This window comes from Rhinolophus hipposideros, assembly GCF_964194185.1.
Source record: "Rhinolophus hipposideros genome assembly, chromosome: 18".
NCBI lineage: Eukaryota > Metazoa > Chordata > Mammalia > Chiroptera > Rhinolophidae > Rhinolophus > Rhinolophus hipposideros.
In genome coordinates, this window is record NC_138064.1 from 53,985,604 (window position 1) to 54,007,633 (window position 22,030).

Consider the following 22,030-nt stretch of genomic DNA (forward strand, 5'->3'; position numbering starts at 1 on the left):
AGGATTTTATTTGGTCATAAAATGAGTTTGCTTATCAATGAATTATTTTCTAATTAACCTAACAGGGAATCTTTTTCCCCCAGTTTTATTGAGTTGTAATTGACATATAACATGTATTAGTTTAAGGTGTTCAACATCATTATATATATATATGTATGTATTATAATGTATTATATATATATATATATATATATATATATATATATGTATGTATATATATGGTGTGATCAAAGAACAAGATGAATGCTGCTGCTGAGTGCCATCCAATGGAAAGGCAGGGACCTTCAGTACAGGAAGCAGTGTTCAAACCTTAGTAACCGTGTGTGACAAGTTTCAGCTTGTTTGGTGCAGTCAGTTGGGTGTCAGCTCCTGTTGAGAAAAGGTGTACTTTAAAGTGTGCCATAAATCATGGATCATGAAAAACTCATTAACATGAAATTTTGTTTCAAACTGCAAAATAGTGCTAAAGAAGCACATACAATGTTAAAATTAATTTTTGATGATGCTGTAGTGACCATGAAGACAGTTTACAAGTGGTTTGAGCGATTTCATGATGGTTGTAAATCCATTGAAGACTATGAGCGATCGGAACGTCCTGCAATATATAAAACCCAAGAGAATGTTGAAAGAGTAAGTGAAATGATTCTATCAAACAGGCAATTGACTATTAGGGAAATTTCTGTGGATCTGAACATCTTTTATGGTTCCACTCAAAGCATTTTACCAACAGATTTGAACATTAGGCGAGTGAGTGCAAAATTTCTTCCACGCATTTTGACTGTCGAACAAAAGCAACAGCGTTTGTTAATTTCATTGGAGTTGCATGATCATGCCACTTCAGTTTCCAGCTTTTTAAGACGTGCCATCACAGGAGATGAAACTTAGGTCTATGGTTATGATCTTGAGACTGAGGTTCAGACTTCTCAGTGGAAATTACCCAGCTCTCCTTGTGCAAAAAAAGTGCATCAATCAAGATCTACGAGTTACATCAAGGTGATGTTAATTGTGTTTTTTGACTTTGATGGAATTGTGTGGGCTGAGTTTGTACCCAGGAACACTACAGTGAACTCTGAATATTATAAGGGCTTATTAGAGCATTTAAGAAACAATGTGCATGGAAAATGGCCTGAGAAATGAGCAGACAATTTCATCCTCCATCATGACAATGCTCCGTATCACACATCGCTTCTGGTATATGGCAATTTCTGTTAAACAAAAATATTACGGTGTGTCCTCATCCACCTTATTCACTGGCTCTGGCACTGTGTGACTTCTGGCTGTTCTCTAAAGTCAAACTGACCATGAAAGACAAATGTTTTGAACCAATTCAGGACATCGAGACAGCCACGACAGCACAACTAAAAACAGTCATGAAAGAGAACTTCAGAACTGCTTCAGAAAGTGGCAAGAACGATGGGATAAGTGTGTTCCAAGTGAGGGGGAATATTCTGAGGGGGATAAATGGTAGTGTGTCTTTTACTGTAATAATTGTTTTAATTTAAACATTCACCTTATGTTTTGATCACACCTCATATATATAACATGTAATATGTCATATGTATATATATATATATATATATATATACACACACATATATATATATATATATATAAATGATCACCACAATAAGTTTAGTTAACATTCATCACCTCATGTTGTTACAGGTTTTTTGTTGTGATGAGAACTTTTAAGATCTACTCTCTTAGCAACTTTTAAGTATATAATACAGTATGGTTGACTGTTGTCACCATGATGTACATTACATCCCAGAACTTATTCATTTTATAACTGCAAGTTTTTACCTTTTAATCACCTTCACCCATTTTCCCCACTCTGAAGAGATGTCTTGAAGGGAATACTCTACCTGGTAGAATTCAAAGTTTTCCAGTAGCTTAGAGTCAGCAAAACCCCCTCACCTGAGGGACCCAAGAGTTTCAATGGTATATGCTTCTCATTTATTCATTCCCTCACTCATTAATTCAATAAATAGTTTCTTAACATCTACTATGTGCCAGAGACTGTTTTGAGCTCTAGGAATATAGCATAAGAAAAAAAAAAAGACAAAAGCTCTGCCCTCCCATCCAGACTTTCATTAGAGTAACTCTTGCAGACTTTCTAGAAGACTAAAAACAAAAACAAAAACAAAAACACACTCTTCCATAAAATCATTTGTTTTGATATGTCTACAAAGTTAGAATTCCATATTTTTCATATAACTGTTTTTAAAATGTTGGTTGACTAAAGTACTGCAGCTATAGGCTGTATAGGTTAGTATTTTATTGTCTTTTCGTGTTTTTTTTCTGAGCATGTTGATACACATGTTACAATTTTTTTAGTGTGGTTTTCCAATCATTCCTATAGTAAAAGCATTATTTTGGTGACAGTAGCTATATTACCATGTTTTTGCCTGTTGTCTGCTATTAAACATGTTGTAAATATTATGTTATAAATGCTTTCCTTTAATGCTCATAGACACTTTCCTCAGCCTACATTTTTATTTTAGAAAGTTGTTAAAATATGTAAAAATGTAGAGATTTGTGAGAATGAATTTGCACTGCAGACAACTTTTAAACAAAAATCTAGGAATGATGCACTCATGGTTTTCTTGAAACAAACAAAAAACCAAAAAAAACGACTCATCCTTTTCACCCAATTTGATATCCTCATGTGAAACAGAAGCATTTATGGATTTTTACAAAATTTCTTTCCTAAATATACATAAAAAGTTTCCTCTCCTGTTTCAAAATCTTCGTTTCAAAGTATTTTTATGGAGTAAGTTTTGATTCACTTCCTGAGTACTTTTCCAAGATAACTTCCCCACCCATGGTAAGCATTCATTTAAATGTTTTAGAATCTGGTGATTCCTTTTGCCTTCTCCTGTGAAATTCACAGACTCTTTTGAAAGTGCCTACTAGAAATGTCAGTCACTTACCTCACTTTTCTGTTATTCTTGCTAAATATAGTTTGATGCTACTCACCGGAGAGGTGGGTCTCATTCAGGAAGGCAGCTGCATGGTTTTGTCATCAAAGGAGTTTTTCTTCCTCCACCAGCCCACGCCCATTCCTTCAGCTCTCAGGTGTCCCTACTCCCCATCCACGCCATAAGCAAGGGTTTTTTTTTTTTTTTTTTTTTTTTTTATTTAAAGGTTGAAGACTTTCTCCTTGAGCTTGCCATCTGATCCAGGGTGTTGCAGAAAGTTTGTTTACCCAGCTGCTGATCTTGAAAACTAGACAAAGCTAAAGCACTTTAAAAGTTCCTAGCTGAAGCACAGAAGAGGAGATATAATAGAGGCCTGTCCAGGGCGTGTTAAAGCAAACCCCTTCTCTGCAATGCCGAGGAATAACAAACTGCTAAAGCAGCAGCGCTCACAATGCATCAGCATTTTTACCATAGTTAGGACCTCACAAAGGATGAAGATCATGATGTGTATTGAAACTAAAGAAAAGGATGAAGATGACATGTTAGCACTCGGGGAGAAATAATTGGAAGACATGAATGAGGATGAAGGAAGAGAGAAATGATAGAGACAGTAAACTACAATTCATTTTATTTCTCCCCTTTCTCTCCTCACCAACACCGTTGGCCACGGACTCTGGGCTCTGATGCTGCAGATGCAGAGGAGACAGATAAGGTCTGAGCCCTTGACGGGCTCCAAGGTCTAATTAGGAAATATATGAGTACAGCGATGGTTGAGTAGTGTGTGCACAGTGCCAGGCAAGCACATATGAAGGTGCCGGAGCCCCGAGAAGGGGCAACCACCTCCATCTGGGCAAATCAGGGAAGGCTTCCTGGAGACGGCACCACCTGAGATACCTCTGAAGGACAAATAGAATTAGGTAGGTGAAGAAAGATAGTTCAACAGGTGAAATAGCAAACTGAGTGTAATTTTATCGGGCAGAAAAAATAATCATAGAAAAATAAATGTAGCTTGGAAAGAAACTGCTGACAACTTTAAATTGCTTTTTTAAAAATACTGTCTTATGAGTATACATGTTGAACAAGTCATGTCTGTATAACCCTAGTGAGGCATTTCTAAACAGTTGGTTACACTACACTGTGATGAATAAAATGAACAGCATTAGATAAATTTAGTTTTTATAGTACTGTGGCAATCCCTTTAGTGAAATAAGTTATTTTGGGTTTTGAATGATCTGAATTTTCTTCAGTTAAGTTTCTAATATATAATTGAACATTTATGTGTTTTCAGAACTTACTATGTGATAGTACTGTAAAATTAAATGCCATAGATCATGGCCTTCTAACAGTAGTGCTAAATAAATATTTGTTGAATCAAGGGCTTATTAAAGAGCTTCATGTAATCTGATCATTTCCAAAATTGGCATCAAATTAATGTTAATAGACGTATAGAATGTTGGATAGTTGGATCTGCAGATAGTAGTTTTAAAAAACTGGCATCTTGGTATCATCAGGCAAATGTGGTTCCCTGCGTGGGTCCTTCAGAGAGACTGCACAGGTAAAGTTTAAACCTTAACATATGTAATTCCTTTTTCCACCTTGTCACCTTACAAGCACTTTACAAGCAATTCCTGATAATGTGGCCTGGACTTTTAATCCTCTGTGGCTTCCCACTAGCTCACTGCTATTCCTTAAAGGATGCAGCTTCTTTGTCTCACTGGTTGCTACCACCAGTCCTTTAAAATGAACATGGGTTTCAGGAGCTTTCCTGCCTCACTTGTCTGTTTTAAGGAGTCCCTCCCTTGCTGCCGTATCAAAGCATCTACGAGGTCAGACACTGGAGTTCGCGAACTCATCCTAGAAAAAGTGCTACATACTGGTTCCTCATTGCTGAATATCATTATGGCCACCTTCAAAGGACTCCTCCTGGGAAACTATGCACCGATACCAGCACCCAGTCCACCCTTCAAAGCAATTTTGGAACTCTTTTTCTGGAATGGCCATCAGAGCTGTCCTCTTATTCCCCTTGAAGTCCTGAATGTCATCAAAATGTCTTCCTTTCAATATTTCATTTGTTTTCTGGTAAAGAAAGAAGTCACTGGGAGCCAGATCAGGTGAGTAGGGAGGGTGTTCCAATACAGTTATTTGTTTACTGGCTAAAACTCCCTCACAGACAGAGCCGTGTGAGCTGGTGGATTGTCGTGATGCAAGAGCCATGAATTGTTGGTGAAAAGTTCAGGTGGTCTAACTTTTTCATGCAGCCTTTTCAGCACTTTCAAAGAGTAAACTTGGTTAACTGTCCATTTGGTACAAATCCATAATGAATAATCCATCTGATGTCAGAAAAGGTTAGCAACATTATTGCAACAAGTTCGGGAACTTAATTGTCAGGTCTTGTATTGCACTCAACTGTCATCATTTACTTCTCTTTCTCCTTTACAGGACTGTAATTTTTAAGGTAGAGACTATGTCTTTTTTTTTTTTTTTGTACTGCAATTTTTTTAGAGCAGGTTCAGGTTCACAGCAAAATTAAGAGGGAAGTACAGAGAGTTTCCATACTCTATGTCCACACAGGCGCAGCCTCCCCCCTCTCACCATCCCTGCCAGACTGGTGCTTTTGTGACAATTGATGAACCTACAGTGACACGTCATAAGAGATTATGTCGTTTTGATTTTTATTTCTAGTGCCTATTTGGGTTTCTGGCACTCAATGAATGTATGAACCAATGAGGGGCAAAGCTATCCAAGTTTGGCAGAACTGGCTAAAGGGAGAGGAGTGAAGACCCCCCCCCCCCAGTGTCAGGTGAAAATAAAAAGAGAAGAGCAGTGGTGGTCATAAATGACAATTTTGTCTGAACTAACCTGAGCTGTCTCGCTATGATAACAGAATGTCAGAAGCCTGAATTCGTGACCAGAGTCTCTCACTACTAACTCTTGGTCTCGAGCATGTCCCCTGATTCTGCTGAGCCTCAGCTTCTCGTATGTACAGCACACATGCCAACACTTACACCCCAGTGAGCCCTGAAAAACAGAAGGGCATGAAACGGCTAGCACGGTGCTCGGCATTCAACGGTGCTCAGTCTATTTTAGGAGACTCAGCCCTCAAGAATCAGAAATTACACTTCTGAATCCTTTTACCATCAAAGTCCTCCTATATCATTTTTTAAATTCATAAATTCCATGTTTTTGAGAGATTCTTCTCTACCAAACTGTAATTATGATATGAATTAACTTCCATAATTTTGATTTAATCATTATTTTAACTGCCAATCAAATCCTAATTAGGATGATTTGTAACTAGTATTATTGTACTGATTTAATTCTAGCAAAAGTTAGGCATGCCATTCTTGTCGACCTGTCTAGCCTTATTGTAGCTAAATAAATGATTTTTCTTCAATGTAAACCAATTTTTTTTTAAATAGCTCACATGACTGAGGACATTTAACTTTGCATAGCGCTCTTCATAAAGCTTGTTAATAGTGCTTAGTTAGCAGAAGTGGACCCTAATAGCTGATACTCTATTCCCTTTCAAGAAATACTTGTTTCTCAGTGTGAGCAATGAATTGGGAACTTGTGAACATTCCGTTGCATTTGTGGTTGTATCTCATAAAGAAGGAAACACCTTTGTGTGTTCTGTAGTGGCTGTGCTGTGTTAATAGCCTCTATGAACAGTTTCAGTCTGGGCCTTTGGACTAAGTGAGCATGTCATTATGATGGTTACAGTTTTCAAAGTTTTGGTGGCTATCTTTGGCCCTCCTGAAAGCTGAAGTCTTACTTTTCTGTTAAACATCTATAGTATCCTGAATTTTTATTTTTGGTAGAAAGTCAAACTCCGACCTGCACGGAACCTCCCGGGAGCCCCATTGGCTGTCAAATGGGACGTGCGCCGGCGTTCACCCTGCGTGGGAAGGCGGGAGCCACAGCCTGGCTCCTCCCTTCGCGGCTCTGGGCTGCCCCCTGTTGGCTGTTCCCAGCCGTGCTCGCTGTTACCTTCCGACCTGCCTTTTCCCAGCTCTGTTCTTCAGTGCCCCAGCTCTCCGTCCTGTTCTCTCCTCTGCGGCTTCCCGGTTCCACGAGACCTACTTCCTGCAGCTGCCCGGCCGCCTGCTCCAGCCGGACGCAGTCTCTCTCCTGCACTGGCTCTCTTTCCTGCATCTCAACTCTGCCTCTTTCTTGGTCAGTTGTTTCATTTTCTGATATGGCTGCTAAGAATTGGTTAACGGATGGTAAATTTTCCAGACCAAAAAAAAAAAGTAAAGCTACCTCATATTTCATTTCTAATAGCTATGTATCTCTTGCCTCTTCCTCTTCCCCCTTTCTTAAATAATCCCCATTTCAATCCTCCCTCCCCATTTTTTTGTCCTTATCCCTCTTTCACAATTTAAACAGTTTTAAAATTAAATATAGATATTTTGTATCAACTTGGTAGTTGAGTTTTACTTATTTTCGTAAAGGTTTCATTGAACAAGTGGTTTGCTTAGAGAGCAGGGAGGATTTTATCAGTGGTCACCATTGTGATATAATTTAGAAGTACTGGGAGCCAGTACGCAGAATATTTTGTTCATTTCACAGATTCTGCAGTTAGAGATTCTTTTGTTTTGGCTTAAAAGTTTGTCTATTCTTCAGCTTTAGACAGCACAGGGAGAGTAAAAGCAAGAACTCTTATTCTTTAGTGTAAATAAATTTCCCCAAACCTTTTCCTCAGATTCGATTTGAATGTTGAGAAAGTAGAGAAATCATGAAAGCCCTGTCTGCCTAAGGTGGGGGAAGAGCAGACTGAGAAGTGAGAGCATTCAGGAGCCCAGAGGTTCAGACCCCCCTGCCAACACTGGTGCCGGGGCCGGAAGGCCATGGAGTCTCAACACTGGTTGATAGCTCCCCTCTCGAAGCCTCGCACAGTCCACTCTTCATGGCTACATGTTTTTAGTACTCACAGAGAAATTTATTGTGTTCTCCCTCTGAAACTTTTTGGTTGGTCTAATATTCTCTTTCCCATATGATCACATTTTAAAATCTCTTCTGCCAGCCTTTACCCCCTGACTTCTATTAGTATCTTATGAGGCCGCATTTCATGTGATTTATATATATCCTCAACCTACATATTTAGTTTATTGTAACCTCCTCCCAGCCTTTCATAATGCTTTGAATCATATCATTGTAGGTTTATCTGGCATCCACTGCAAAGAGCTGATTTGGGTAAATAGACCTGACATTTGGTGTGGGTCACATTTGTTTTCTTATGCATTCCATGGCAGCTCTGCCATTATCAGCTCATAGATGGTCCCTTGTAAAATCTCTGTATTTTATGTGGTACATTTTCTGAATGTTGGTTATTTGGAGATAGATTTAAGTGGCTATGTGTTGTTACTATAAAATCAGCCTGGAGGGAAAAAGAATCCATGCTTTTGGCTTACAGAATGCAGAGGGAACCACTGCAACTGCAAACACGCTGCTCAGGACCAGGGCTCTTTCCAACCTGTTAGGAGAACTCTCTGTGACTGAGAATCAAATGATGTCTTTAAATGAGTCAGGATGGAATGGAATGTCATCCCACTCCTCTGCACCCCCATTCCCCATTTTTTTTCCAGGAGGGCTATAAACCATTCCACACTGCCTTTTAGTGGAAAGAATTAGGTGGTAGTGGTGGGATATTAATGTGTACGGGTAGAGGGGGGGATGATGGTGGTGGGAGGGAGTCCAGTAAACTGTTTCCCTGGATAAAACGTGTAATACCCTCGTTTCTCTATTGGAACTTAATGCATAGTTTTAGATTTATAGAATGTTAGAGTTCTAAACTTGGTGAGCTGGATAGAACTTTGGATATCATTGAACTTAACCCCTTCTGAAGTGTAAGAACTTAGAATTTAACAGCATCATGGCCAGAGACCCCTCAGAACCAACTCTAGAGGCCTTCCTACTGGGAGGGTATAGGTGCAGCTCTCCAGACTTTTCTGGCTGACCTTGTTTTGCTCCTGACTTTTGAATTGGATAGAGAACCTGGAGTTTGACACAGTCCCCAGACACTCTGGTTTGCGCCCAGACTCCCAGACTCCTTTCTGCCTTGCCCGATTTCCTGCCTGTCTTTGACCCAGACTGAATTCTGTGCTACAACTTCTTTGCCCCCACTTGGGTTCTATTCTTATCTCCTCTTAGCTTTGGCTTGCCAGCATAGGCCTTCTTTTGGCCTTTGAGATTACACCAGCTGATGTTTCTAGTAAGAGCTGGTTCTACCTCTCTTCCAGTGTTGACAGCTGACATCCTTGCTGAGTCTTGATGTCCACCAGCTGTCCAGCATCCTGGACCATTCCCGTGTTACCAGCTGCTCCTGACCATCTTCACCTGGACAATCCATAGTAGTTTTGGCAAGCTACTCACTGCTTCCAATGCCAGACTGGACCTACCTTGATTCTACTTTAACATGTTTTTCCCAGTATCGCATAGCTCATTGGTGAGGCTCAAATTGGAATCTGATTCAATGCCATTTCTATAGTACTTAGAGAATAATTGCTTATTTTCCTTTCTCTAACTATAAATTTTATGTTTAGAATAATATAGCTAGGAAAAGAGCATAAGTGATCGTTCTGTCCCTCCCCACTTAACACACACGCGCGCACACACACACACACACACACACACACACATTTAATCATTCGATTTTTATTTTCCTTTCTTAATGATTTTTCTTTCCTCTGTTGTGAATTGTTTCTTTTCTTTTTTTTTTTTTTTCTCATTTGCTAACTTTGGAGAAAGAAAAATCCAGACATTGGAATGTCTGAGTTTATTTAAGTCTCAGTATGCTGTTCAATTTAATGAAGGGAAACAAAAAAGGAAAATTAGAATGCTGGCCTGGATCTTCCTGGCTGTGGGATTGGTCCTTTTTGGTCGCCACTGATATATACTGTATTTGGAGAATACGAGTAATCGATGGTGCCAAGCTCTTTCTAAACACATCAAAATGTAGAAGTGAATTCTAAAATAAATTTAGAACTATTAGAAAGTTAGAAATTGTGAGAAACTTAATTGTTTTATAATAATTTAACATTTTCTAAAATAGATTAAGGAAAGAAAAGGGGACCTATTTAGTATACTTAATGAGGCATACAAGGTATGATAAAAAGATATGGTGAATGTTTAAATAAAAAAAAAATTATTACACTAAAAGACACATTGCCATTAATCTCCCTCAAAATATTTCCCCTCGCTTTGGACACACTTATCCCGTCATTCTTACCATTTTCTGAAGCAGTTCTGGAAGTCCTCTTTCGCATGTTTACTTCATCCTCCATCCTGACAATGCTTCGTGTCACACATCACTTCTGGTATCTGACAATCTCTATTAAATAGAAACATTATGGTGTCTCATTATCCACCTTATTCACCAGACCTGGTGCCGTGTGACTTCTGGCTCTTCCCCAAAGTCAAAATGACCATGAAAGGTAAACATTTTGAATCGATTCAGGACATCAAGGCAGCCACGACAGCACAACAAAAGACACTCAGGACTTCCAGAGTGGACTTCCAGAACTGCTTCAGAAAGTGGCAAGAACAATAGGATAAGTGTGTTTGAAGCGAAGGGGGGTGGTATTTTGAGGGGAATTAATGGCAGTGTGTCTTTTACCATAATTTCTTTTTATTTTATTTTATTTTATTTATTTATTTTTTTTGTCTCTTCCTATTTTTTTTTTAATTTATTTATTAGTTTCAGTTGTACAAGACAAGGTAATACTTAGACGTTCATCATTTATATCCCTCACACTGTGAACCCCCCTCCCCCCATCCACTATCCCTCCGACCACACACTGAACCATCACATTATATATATAAAATTATAGTTGGCATTCATTAATGTTTAGCTTCTGGTGTACAATGCCATGATCAGGTATCCACAGTATCCCTGAGGTGGTCTCCCAAATAGGACGCATGTCCATCTGATACCCAACAAAATCTTTACAACATTATTGAATACCTTCCCCAAATTAATTTTCAAAAAAAAACCCTGAGGCCATCTTGTGGTTACCAGCTGCTTCCAAATCCCTTCACCTTTCCCCTTATCCCCAACCCCCCCCCCACACCCATCTAACAACTCTCGGTTTTTCCTTTGTGTCCCCAAAACTGTTTCTGATTAGTTTATTCACATAGTCTTTTCTTTAGATTCCATATATAAGCGAGATCATATGGTATTTGTCTTTCTCTTTCTGACTTATTTCACTTAACATAATGTTCTCTAGATCCATCCATGTTGCTGCAAATGATAAGATTTCTTTCTTCTTTATGGCTGCGTAATACTCCATTGTATAAATGTACCACAGCTTCTTAATCCAGTCATCTACCGATGGGCATTTCGGTTGTTTCCATATCTTGGCTATTGTGTAAAGTGCTGCAATAAACATAGGAGTGCATACAGATTTTTGAATTGGAGTTTTGGATTTCTCCGGGTAGATGCCTAGGAGTGGAATTACTGGATCATAGGGTAGTTCCATTTTCAGATTCCTGAGATACCTCCATACTGTTTTTCATAGTGGCTGCACTAATCTGCAATCCCACCAACAGTGCACTAGCGTTCCCTTTTCTCCACATCGACGCCAGCATTTGTTGTTTGTTGATTTATTGATGATAGCCATTTTGACTGGAGTGAGGTGGTATCTCATTGTGGTTTTTATTTGCATTTCTCTGATGGTTAGTGAGGTTGAGCATTTCTTCATATGTCTTCTTGCCTTCTGTATGTCCTTTTTAGAAAAATGTCTCCTCAAGTCCTCTGCCCATTTTTTAATTGGGTTGTTTGTTTTTTTGGAGTTGAGTTGAGTAAGTTTTTTATAGATTTGTGATATTAATCCCTTATCAGATATATCACTGGCAAATATCTTTTCCCATACAGTACGATCCCTTTTTGTTTTATTGATGGTTTCCTTTGCTGTGAAAAAACTTTTTAGTTTGATGTAATCCCACATGTTTATTTTTTCTCTTACTTCCCTCGCGCGAGGGGATATGTCAGTGAAAATCTTACTCTGGGTAATGTCCATGAAGTTTCTTCCTATATTTTCTTCTAGATATTTTATGGTTTCAGATCTTACATTTAAGTCTTTAAGCCATTTTGAATTTGCTTTTGTATATGGTGTAAGGAGGTGGTCCAGCTTCATTTTCTTGCATGTGTCTGTCCAGGTTTCCCAACACCACTTATTGAACAGACTGTCTTTACCCCATCGTACATTCTTGCTTCCATTGTCATAGATTAGATGGGCATATAGGCATGGATTTACGTCTGGACTCTCTATTCTGTTCCATTGATCTATGTGTCTATTTTCATGCCAGTACCATGCTGTTTTGATTACTGTAGCCTTGTAGTTTAATTTGAAATCAGGTATCGTTATACCTCCCACTTTGTTCTTATTTTTCAAGATTGCTGAGGCTATCCGAGGTCTTTTATGGTCCCATATAAATTTTAGGATTATATGTTCTATTTCTGTGAAAAACGTCGTTGGTAGTTTGATAGGAATTGCGTTGAATATGTATATTGCCTTAGGCAGTATGGACATTTTAACTATATTAATTCTTCCTATCCATGAACATGGAATGTGTTTCCATCTATTTATGTCTTCTTTCATTTCTTTCTTCAGTGTTGTATAATTTTCTGAGTACAGATCTTTTACATCTTTGGTTAGATTTATTCCCAGATATTTTATAGTCTTTGGAGCAATTGTAAATGGAATTGTTTTTTTAATTTCTCCTTCTGCTATTTTATCATTGGTATATACAAATGCAACTGATTTCCGAATATTAATTTTATATCCTGCTACTTTACTGAATTCATCTATCAGTTCTAATAGTTTCTTGGTGGAGTCTTTAGGGTTCTCTATATATAGTATCATATCATCTGCATATAGTGATAATTTTACTTCCTCCTTACCAATTTGGATGCCTTTTATTTCTTTCTCTTGTCTGATTGCTGTGGCTAGAACTTCCAGCACTATGTTGAATAGAAGTGGAGAAAGTGGGCAACCTTGTCTTGTTCCTGATCTTAGGGGGAATGGTTTTAGCTTTTCCCCATTGAGTATGATGTTAGCTGTGGGTTTGTCATATATGGCCTTTATTATGTTAAGATATGATCCCTCTATTCCCACTTTCTTAAGGGTTTTTATCATAAAAGGTTGCTGTATTTTATCAAATGCTTTTTCTGCATCTATTGATATGATCATGTGATTTTTATTTTTCATTTTGTTAATGTGGTGTATCACATTAATTGATTTGCGGATGTTGAACCACCCCTGCATACCAGGGATGAATCCCACTTGATCATGGTGTATGATCTTTTTGATGTATTGCTGAATTCTGTTCGCTAATATTTTGTTGAGAATTTTTGCATCTATGTTCATTAGAGATATCGGCCTGTAGTTTTCTTTTTTTGTGGTGTCTTTGTCTGCTTTTGGGATCAGGGTGATAGTGGCTTCGTAAAAAGTGTTTGGGAGTCTTCCTTCTTTCTGGATTTTTTGGAAGAGCTTGAGGAGAATAGGTGATAATTCTTTTTTGAATGTTTTGAAAAATTCACCTGTAAAGCCATCTGGTCCAGGGCTTTTGTTTGTTGGGAGATTATTGATTACTGATTCAATTTCCCTGGTGGTAATCAGACTGTTCAGGCTTTCTGTTTCTTCTTGAGTTAGCCTTGGAAGGTTGTGAGCCTCTAGGAAATTGTCCATTTCTTCCAAATTGTCAAATTTGTTGGCATATAGTTGCTCATAGTAATTTCTTAAAACTTTTTGTATTTCTGTGGTGTCTGTTGTCACTTCTCCTCTTTCATTTCTGATTTTATTAATTTGGGTCCTCTCTCTCCTTTTTTTAATGAGTCTGGCTAAAGGTTTGTCAATTTTGTTTATCTTCTCAAAGAACCAGCTCTTGGATTCATTGATCTTTTGTATTGTTTTTCTGGTTTCTATTTCATTTATTTCTGCTCTGATCCTTATTATCTCCTTCCTTGTGCTCCCTTTGGGTTTATTTTGCTGTTCTTTTTCCAGATCCCTTAAGTGTGAAGATAAACTGTCAATTAGTGATGTTTCTTGTTTCTTTAGGTAGGCCTGCAGTGCTATGAACTTCCCTCTTAGGACTGCTTTCGCAGCATCCCATAGATTTTGGGTTGTTGTGTTCTCATTCTCATTTGTCTCAAGATATCTTTTGATTTCTTCTTTGATCTGCTGCTTGACCCATTCATTAGTTAGCAACATGTTATTCAGCCTCCATGAATTGGTGTATCTTCCTGGTTTTTTTCCCCTGTAGTTCATTTCTAATTTCATAGCCCTGTGGCCAGAGAAGACAATTGGCATGATTTCAATTTTCTTAAATTTATCAAGGCTTGTTTTGTGTCCTAACATATGATCTATCTTAGAAAATGTTCCATGTGCACTTGAGAAGAACGTGTATTCTGCAGCATTGGGGTGAAATGCTCTGAAAATATCAATTAAATCCAACTGCTCCAAAGTATCATTTAAGGCTGTTGTTTCCATATTGATTTTCTGTCTGGAGGACCTGTCTTTTGTTGTCAGAGGTGTGTTGAAGTCCCCTACTATGATAGTGTTGCTGTTGATCTCTGTCTTTATGTCCATCAGTACCTGTTTTATATATTTAGGTGCTCCTATGTTAGGTGCATAGATGTTTACTTGGGTTATGTCCTCTTGTCGGATTGATCCCTTTATTATTATATAGTGCCCATCTTTGTCTTTTAATATGTTCTTCATTTTAAAGTCTATTTTGTCAGATATAAGTATTGCAACTCCAGCTTTTTTTTTGCTTCCATTTGCATGAAATATGTTACTCCAATCCTTCACTTTCAGCCTGTGTGTGTCTTTTGATCTGAAATGAGTCTCTTGTATATAGCATATACAAGGGTCTTGCTTCCTTATCCACTCAGCCACCCTATGTCTCTTGATTGGAGCGTTTAATCCATTTACATTTAAAGTGATTATTGATAGGTACATAGTTATTGCCATTTTTAAATTTGTAGTAAATTGTTTTTATCTTTCTTCTGTTTACAGAAGTCCTTTTAGTATTTCTTGCAATGCTGGCTTGGTTGTAATAAATTCTTTCAGTTTGTTCTTTTCTGGGAAGCTCTTTATCTCTCCATCAACTTTAAATGATAGCCTTGCTGGATAAAGCAATCTAGGTTGTAGGCCTTTGTGTTCCATCACTTTGAGTATCTCCTGCCACTCCTTCCTGGCCTTCAATGTTTCTGTAGAAAAGTCATTTGATAGTCTTATGGGAGTTCCCTTGTATGTCACCTTCTGCCTTTCTCTTGCTGCTTTCAAGATTCTCTCTTTGTCTTTAAGCTTTGCCATTTTAACTATAATGTGTCTTGGTGTGGGCCTGTTTGGGTTTATCCTGGTTGGAACTCTCTGCACTTCCTGGGCTTGTATGTTGGTTTCCTTCATCAGGTTAGGGAAGTTTTCGGACATTATTACCTCAAATATGTTCTCAATCCCTTGCTTCTTCTCTTCGCCTTCTGGTATTCCTATGATGCGCATGTTGTTGCGCTTGATGTTATCCCAGAGGTCTCTTAACCCATCTTCATTGTTTTTTATTCTTTTTTCTTTCTGTTGTTCAGTTTGAGTGATCTCTGCTAACTTGTCTTCTAAGTCGCTGATTCGATCCTCTGCTTCATCTAACCTGCTGGTCATTCCTTCAAGTGAGTTCTTAATTTCGGTAATTGTGTTCTTTAGTTCTAGCTGGTTGTTCGTTAAGATTTCTACATCCTTTTTTAGTTCTAACTGGTTGTTCTTTATGATTTCTATATCCTTCTTTATGTCTTCTCTAAGCTCCTTAAACATTCTTATCACCAGTGTTCTGAACTCTGTCTCTGACATGTTGGTTACCTCTGCTTCATTTGGTTCCAGTTGTGGAGGTTTCTTCTGTTCTTTTATTTGGGACATGTTTCTTTGTCTCCCCATTCTGACTGACTCTCTGTGCTTGCTTTGATGTAGTAGGAAGATCCCCTAGAGCTCTTAGTTCTTGCTGGGTTATCTTATGTATTATGTGTCCTTTATATTTGACTTGGACTACTTCGTTCTTCTCTGCATGTGCTCCACAGGTGGTACGTGTGTTTAGTATATCGTCCTGTTCAAGAAGAACTTTAATTGCTTTTTGCTTGTGAGTAGGTGGGTTTAACTCCTAGGCCGTCTAGTTGTGAAACTTGGCTCTGCCCACCGCAGGGTGTTCTGCTGGGTGAGGGTTGGCCACTTAAATGAGGTTTGGCCTCTATGGGCTCTTATGCCTTCAGAGAATTCCCTCTGGGTGTGTGACTTGTAGGTCAAATCTGGTAGTACTCTGGTTTGGTCCAGAGTTGGCTTCTGGATATGTTGAATCTTGTGCCTCTTAAGCTGAGCCCTGTTAGGGCAGTTTCAGCACAAATCAAGTTACCAAGTACAACAACAACGACAACAACCAGGAAAACAAATCAAGTACATTCACATGTAAAATACAACCGACAATCCCCACTCAACATAGGCAAAGATATCAAAGAAATAAAGACAGAACAAAGCAAATCACAACAAGCAGAAAGAAAAAAAGAAGAAAAAAAGAAAGAAAGAAAAAAAAGAAAAAGAAAAGAAAAGAAGAGAAAAAAAGAAAAGAAAACAAAACAAAACAAAACAAAACAAAACAAAAAAACAAAAACCACCAAGCAAAACAAAACAGAAAGCAGCACCAGTCTTGGCTTAAGCCCACCAAGTAGTCTCCAGGTTGTCCTCCGCTGTGCCAAAGAGTTCCCTGCCTAGTGCGCAGGCAGCGCTAGTCACCTGGTGCCCAGAGTGAATTTGGGAGTGTAGATTTAAATTCGAGGGGCTGAGGGGTCTGGATGACAGTTTTCAGAGAGACCGTGCAGTTTCTGTCCTTTCCTGCACAAATGCACGCTGAGAGTAGCTCCACCAGCCCTGTGCCCAGTACTCGTGAGTCTTAGGGCCCTCCTTCCGTGGGTGTGTGGGAGGGGGCGGGCGGGCGATCTCTAAACTGCTGAAAGCCGGGAGCTGCGTCTGCCGCTTACTGCTGAACTCAGGGAGTGCTTCCGCGGTTGCCCTTGCCCCGCCCCAGGCCAGCCAGAAAGGGTGGGGGCTGGGGATGGAGGGGTCTTCTCCCTCCCAGGCCAGCCACGTCACACTCCTCCCGCAGGCCTGAAAAGGTGGTGGCTGGAGGTGTGGGAGTCTCCTCTCTCCTCGTCCAGTGAAAATCCCCTCTTCCCCGCCTCTTCCGAAGGTCAGAGCTGGCTGACAATCTTCCCAGCGCCTGAGCACAAACGCCCCTCTGTAATCTGACACTACTCTTCAGTTCATGGGTCAGTTTAAGTCTCTGGAAGGGCGGGGGGAGGATTAGAAAAGCGCGGTGAGGGGCCCAGGTGTGGCGTCTGAGTTCTTTGTCTGCCCTAGGGCCCACGAGCTGCCCGCCCCTGCGGGGGCGATCAGCTGTGGGACGCAGGGAAAGAGCCCACTTCCTGGACCCTACACTCTCTGCTGCACCCTGGGCTCCCTTGGGACTCTAGAGCTCCTATGGGCACGCTCCTCTTGCCCTCTTCGCTCCTCCCCCGCTCGCCCAACTAGCGCCCCTCAAAGCAAACCTTCCGCGAGTCTCCGCTCAGTCCTGGGAGCAGCGCAGCGCAGCGGTTGCTGTACGGCCTGGGCTCCGCTATGGGGGGGTAGTGTTTTCACTTCGCGCCCCTCTCTCCTCCCCCGCTTGCCTAACTAGCGCACTCCAAAGCAAACCTTCCACGAGTCAACGCTCCGTTGTCCTGGGCGCCGCGATGGCGGTTGCCGCTGGCCTCTGCTCCGCGGGGGTGGGGGTGGGGGGACGCGCTTCCACTTCGCTCCGCGCTCACCTTCAGGTAATTCCTCCACGAGTCTCCCCGCTGTTCTGCGTGTTCTATATCTCCCTGTGTCTTTAGAGCTGCGGTTTTTTCCATAATTTCTTTTTAAATTACAGTTTATTGGGGTGACAATTTTTAGTAAAGTTACATAGGTTTCAGGTGTACAATTCTGTAGTATATTGTCTATACATCACATTGTGTGTTCACCACCCAGAGTCAGTTCTCCTTCCATCACCATATATTTGATCCCCTTCACCCTCATCTGCTAAGTGAAAATTTTTAAAATTTAAATGTTCACTGTATGTTTTGATCACACCTGATATGTCATACTTGGATACCCAGCTAACAGAGAGCATATATTCTTTTCTAGTGTCTATGAAACATTTACAAACTCTGATGACAGACTAAGTTACAAAATATATCTTAGTAAGCTTCAGAAAAGAAAAACCAACTACAATGAAATACTCCAAAATTAATAACTAATTTAAATATATAAGCCTAGCTATAACTATAAAACAGAACTGTAAGTAAAAAAAAAGTTAATGGGATGAAAATTTTAAAACCTTAGATAACTATTGTGCTACAGCAAACGATCCTAAAACCTCTTGCTTTAAAATGGGTTGGCAAACTTTTTCCATCAAGGGCTAGATAGGAAGTATTTTAGGCTTTGCTGACTGTATGGTCTCTTTCCCAGCACCTCACTCGACCACTGTAGCAGGATAGTAACCACAAACAATACTTAAGTGAGTGAGACTGACTGTTTTACAATAGAACTTGAATTATGGACACTGAAATTTGAATTTTATATAATTTTCATGTCTTATGAAATATTTTTAAAAAACTGGGCCGTTTTAATGTTTTTTTTTTACGGTAGAGTAAATAGTTCTCTTGATGACTTCAGACACGTAAGCTGTTTGGTAGTACTCAGAAACATCGCACTAAAGATGGCTTTCCTGACGGGTATATAGTCTTCAGTAATTATAAGGAGTGTCTTGTAGGAGCATGCTGTCAAACCAATGAGACGGCATTTATGCATCCATCATTTTCAGGACTGTGCATATTTGGTAACCTGGGCATATTTCCCCCAAATAACATTGCTTCCTGTGTGTCACAAAGCCCAACTTGCCCACGTTGACCTCAGTGAGCATACCTTTGGTAATAACACCCAAAGCTGTATATAAAGTGGGGATGAAGGACTCTTCTTTACACCCGGTACTGGCAGACAGAAGGTGTCTCTCAGTCAGGAGTGTTATATGCGGCTTCTGGAAACAGAAGCCCATCGGCCTGCTGAATCTTTCACATTTAGGTGGTTTTCAAGTAAAGCCATCTCCAGCAAAGCAGACTTCAGTAACCATCCTCTTCCACGTTTTCTCTTTCTCTTTTCTGTTCTAATAACTTTTCACACCTCTGTTTCTCCCTAGGCACAAACTTTGGGCAGAGGGACTTCCCATTTTCCCCACTTTCTCTTTTTGTTTTTGTTTAATCATACTGGAAAGTAGCTCGGGCTACTTTCCCTCTCTGCCCCTCTCTGCCCAGGACATATGCAGGTACCGCTCCTTGTGGAGTCTTTTCATCATTTTTCTGTTTGGTGTTTCTCTTTTCATGCATCTTGATTGTCTTTTTCAGGTGCATTTTCTCAGCATGGCGCTATTTATGACAGAGCTTAGTTTTGAGACCAGTCATCGTTTTTGCGTTTTTTTTTCTTTTCATTTTTGCCTTCGTTGAACGTTCATGAGCCTCTTGACCTTCCACCTTCCTTCTTTCTCTTTGTCTCATGGTAATCCAAACGATAACCATAGCGCTTACGGTGTGACTCAATATATTCGTTTTGTGACATGGTTACAGCTGCCGAGTCGCCAGGCACAGACCCACCCGCCGCGCAAGAAGCTCTCAGCTCTCCGGTCTCAGAAACTTTGCGAGCGAAATAATCTTCTTTTGATTTCTGTCAACCACTTAAAAATGTAACATCCATTTTTAGCTTAAGGGGTCTACAAAAACACACTAAATGTGGTCCATAGTTTTTGAGCCCCCGTTTTGAAACAACAGTGGTTTTTTATTTTTCGTGTTTCTGAGCATTGTCTTGATGGTTCTGCTGGATTTGGAGTACCCACTTACATATTTTGGGGGATCCATCTAGGTTTCAGCTAGGTGATCATGTAGGCTGGAAAGTCCAGGAGAGCCTCACTCACGTGTCTGGTTGGTACTGGCTCTTGGCTGCACGGAGAGACTTGGATTTCTTCCTCATCTTTTTTGTCCTACAGGCTGGAGAGCCTTTCTGGCATGGTAGTAGGTGAACACGTGTTCAAAGAGGAAGGCAGAAGCTAGGAAGCCTCTTGAGGTCTGGGCTCTGGAACTTGCACAACAGTCTTTCCATCACGTTTTGCTTGTTAAAATGAGTCATGAGGCCAGCCCAGATTCAAACCAAAGGCAATCGTTTATTTTTTTAGAGAATTTCTTACAATCTTAATATTCTGATATATATCACGAATCCCTATGGCGAAATGTAGCAAGCAGTGATTTCCAAACTATGTGACCAGAGAAGCTTGCTTTTCTCCTTCCTATTCCACTATCCCCTACTTCTATTAACATATTGAGGGACGCTAGTGTGCCTTGGAACACAGTTAGGGAAATCAGAGTATATCATCTAATATAATTTAGGAAAATAAATACTGAAATAATACCAGATAGGATAATAATAATATATGATTATAATTATGTATGTATATAATTATAATAGAATAGTAATCTATCAAAAGAATAAAACACCACAATGAAGCAGAGCTTATCACAGATATTAAAGTTATAGAAAACTTGGGACTTGAATTTTCATAGGACTTCTGAACTTTGCTGTTATATTGCACTACAATAGAGTTATGTAATTCTTGGACTAGTTTGGATTTTAACAGCAGAACGAAAGGACTGTGCATTCATGCTCTAGTTTATCTCATAACATAAAACAATCGAAGAATGTATAATTAATGCCACAGCTATCTGTGGTATGCTTAAAGATAAATTATTTAAATTCTTAAAGTAATTAAATTCAGTAATTACTTAAAGCTAGTAGAAGATTTAAGAATGACTCAGGAATAGCATAGGGTTGTGTCTTAGTTTGATCCAGGGACTTGGGTACAGGTAATTTATTAGGAAAATGACCTCAAGAAATACAAATAAACAAGGGACACAGTGAGGCAAGGAAGGGTGCGCTGATGAGCAGGTTGTCATTGTGGGCAGCTGTCATGCTGGGGACACTGAAAACTGTGTGGGACATGCTTCAGAATCATCTCTGCAGAGGATGGGCATGCTTGGGCATTTGTCCACAGTTCCTACCTCCCAGTGTTGGAGGGCTGCCCCTGGAGGTGCAGTCCAAACAACTCCAGGGCTTTGGAAAAAGCCCACCTACAAAGCGGAGGTGCGGACATTGGAGATAGGAGGCTGTCAGCAGGCTGCGATTGTCCCTGTGTAACTGCAGTAGAGCCCTGTTGGTCAGGGCACATGGGATAGGGCATCGATAGCCCCTGCAACTATCGGTGTCAGAGGACAGGAAAGGATGCAGGAATCACGGTCAACAGCAACTGAAGCTCGAATCAGGGAGCTCAGCTTCAATACTTGTCCTATTAGTTGTAAGATATTTGGCAAACTGTGTGACTTCTGTGTTTCAGATTTTTTGTAATTGGGGAATCATAATACAGTAGTACCTCGGTTTTCGAACATCTCCGTTGAACATTTCGGTTTACGAATACCATAAACTCGGAAGTAAATGCTTCAGTTTTCGAACATACCTTGGAAGTCGAACATGTCAAGCAGCTTCCGCTGAGTGCAAGATCCTGAGGCCTAGCTGTCGGCTGTTTTCGAATGTTTCAGAATTCGAATGGTCTTCCGGAACAGATTATATTCGAAAACCGAGGTACCACTGTAATACTAATCCTTATCTCTAGAATTGTTGGAGAATTGAAAGGTAAGACTCTCAGAAGCGTACCTGGCATAGGGCAAGCACTTGGTAGGGATCTGGCTGGGCAGCAGTATAGTGAGATGCTGCTCGGCGTGTGGGTAACATATCTGTTAATGAGGTCTAATCTTTCTGCCCTATTTGGCAGACATGGGGCATGCTGACCTCCATTAAGTACTAACCCCAAAACACTTGCTTTTTTTAAACCCTCACTACTACTAAGCTTCATTTGTCTTTGTGCATTTATTATTTTTGGACCTAACATACGTTTTTCATTACTTTTGTTTCAAACAAATTAACTGTTCAAACAACCTGACTGCTGTCTCTACCCAC

General features: G+C 39.9%; 1 protein-coding gene and 1 pseudogene across 8 annotated transcripts in view; one reads left to right on the forward strand and one right to left on the reverse strand.

The window, feature by feature from the left end:
- SUGCT (succinyl-CoA:glutarate-CoA transferase) overlaps nucleotides 1–22,030 on the forward strand; it is an 863,222-nt gene that overhangs the window by 318,518 nt on the left and 522,674 nt on the right. The window lies entirely within an intron of this gene.
- LOC308510264 (ribosome biogenesis protein NSA2 homolog) lies at nucleotides 18,760–19,588 on the reverse strand (annotated as a pseudogene). Its single transcript has one exon. The product of its transcript is annotated as a ribosome biogenesis protein NSA2 homolog (transcript).